This window comes from Camelus ferus, chromosome 4, assembly GCF_009834535.1.
Source record: "Camelus ferus isolate YT-003-E chromosome 4, BCGSAC_Cfer_1.0, whole genome shotgun sequence".
NCBI classification, from domain to species: Eukaryota; Metazoa; Chordata; class Mammalia; order Artiodactyla; family Camelidae; genus Camelus; species Camelus ferus.
Window position 1 is genome coordinate 67,461,313 of NC_045699.1, and position 2,486 is coordinate 67,463,798.

The following is a 2,486-nucleotide window of genomic DNA, read 5'->3' on the forward strand; positions in this document are numbered from 1 at the left end:
ACCTAAGAGGACGCAGCCAGAAGATGGCCATTGGTAAAGCCAAGGAGAGAGGTCTCGGGAGAAACCAAGCCTGCTGACACCTTGATCTTGGACTTGAGGCTTCAGAACTGTGAGAAGATAAATCTCTGTTGTTTCAGTCAGGCAGTGTGCAGTACTTTGTTATGGGAGCCCAAGCTGACTGATACAGAGCTCTTGAACTTGGAAGGGAAGGTCAGTCTGGCCATGTTCCCATAACCAGTTGTGCAACCCTGGGCAAATCACTTCTCTGAGCCCAGCAGCCTAGCTGGGGGAACACATTCTCCAAAAGTGGCTGCTATTTCAACCATTTTTATTGGACACTGGCTGACATGGTGACTGTTAAGAGCATGATGAACAGATATTAAAGGCAACAGGGGGAGAGCTCGGACCAGTCTGTTCACCAGGCTACTGAAGTACCAGTGGTCAGAGCTTGAGCCTTATGAGGAGTAGTCAGACTGAGCCTGCCTGAATGAATACATGTGAAGTGAAACTGACCCCAACCTACAGAGAGAAGCCAAGCTCAGCTACAGCTACCTTTTAAAGCAAAGAAAGAATAAATTATTATTGTTTTAATCTACTAAATTCAGGGTTGTTTATTATTCAGCAATAGCTAACTGATACAGTTGCCTTTTGCTTCTATAATCCCTACTCTCAAACTCAACTCTGGGCTGGCCTTCCCATATCAAAAATACATTGAGGTTCTCAGCTCAACAGAGAGTCTTCCAGAGATTACTTCAGCTATAAAGTTCCACCCTCCTCAGAAGGTGGTCATAGTTCTAAATTATAATCTTCTATTTTATGTCGTGATTGATTTATCCACTGGAAACATTTGGCTACAAGAGATACTTAAAAAGCTACATACTACATTACATACGATTCTTTTCAGAAAAGGCAAAACTATCGGGTCAGAAAACAGGTAGTGGTTGCCAGGGGTGAAGGGTTGGCTACACTGGGGGAATTTCTGGAGCTAATGGAATTGCTCTGTATCTTGATTGTGGTGATAGTTTCATGACTGCCTGTGTTTCTCAAAAATCATAGAACTATACACCAAAAAGGGTGAATTTTACCATATGTAAATTGTACCTTAATTTAAAAATGGAAAAATAACTGCATTAGTTATAACCTACATTATGCTAAAATAACAAACACCAACTTCAAACTCTTAGAAGCTTACAGCATCAAAAGCACATTTATTTATTACTCTCTTTTTTTTATCTCTGGTCAGCTTAGGGCTCTGCTTCATGCAGTCTTCACTCTAGGATTCATTTTGATGGGGCAGAGCAGGACATTATGCACTGGCTCTTAAAGCTTCCATCTGAAAGTAACATGTGTCATTTTAATTCTTTTTTCATTGGTCAAAGAAAGCCACATGGCCACATCTATGTTCAGGAGCAGGCCCACCACATATCCAGGAGAAAGACAGGAAATATTTGGTGGATAGCACTAATGAATTCCACAATCTCTACTCTGATGGTGAATTTGTCAATTTCTTTTTATAGTTCTATCAATTTTTACACGATACCACAGTTTGAACCTATAATATTACATGGATACAATTTAGAATTATTATGTACTTCCAGTGAGTCAATCTTTTCTCATTACAAAATAGCCTATTTGTATTAGTCATCTTTTGCTAGGTTAGGTGGCAGTAACAGCATGATGGCTTGAATCATGCAGTTGCTACTAAAGGACCCATGTTATATTAGTCAGACAGCCACATGACTGAGCACACCTAACTTCAAAATCTCAGTGTTTACAACAATGAGGGTTAATTTCTCACTCATGTTATACATCCTTTGTGGGTCATTTGTAGTACTACCCACTCTTCATTCTATCTTATTTTCATTCAAGGACCCAAACAGAGGGAGCATCCCTATCTGGGATGAGATCTGCTTGTGGCCGATGGAAGCCTGAAGTCCAAGGGGTGGGAAGCACAGGCCTTTTACACAGAGGAGCAGTAAATTATTGAGAACAATAATAAAATTCACCATACTATTTCCAGCAATGCTTTTTGTCTTAAAGTCTATTTTGTCCAGTGTTAATATAGTTAACAGACCCCACACAGAACCTATTTACCATTCTTTTCCTTCAAATTTTCTGTCTGTGTTTTCAACTGTATAGCTTAATTTTTTTTAAGGTGCTGTTACAATCTGTCTTTTGACTAGAAGGTTTAGGTCTTTTTTAAAGTATACTTATTGTGATCACTGAACATTCAAATTTATTTTTTCACCTTATTTTGTGCTTTGTATTTTTACACGTTTTATGTTCTTTTGTTTTTGCCTTTATTTCCTTCCTCTTTTTCCCCCTTTCCTTCTTTTTAAAAATATTATTTTTCTTCCTCTGGTTTGCTCAATGACAATTTTTATTCTTTCAATGGTAAGCCTTGAAATTTTAACATTCATATTTAAAGAGAAGTCTAATGCTACTCAATATTTTTATGCACAGTGCAGACCTCAGATAGATTGAGC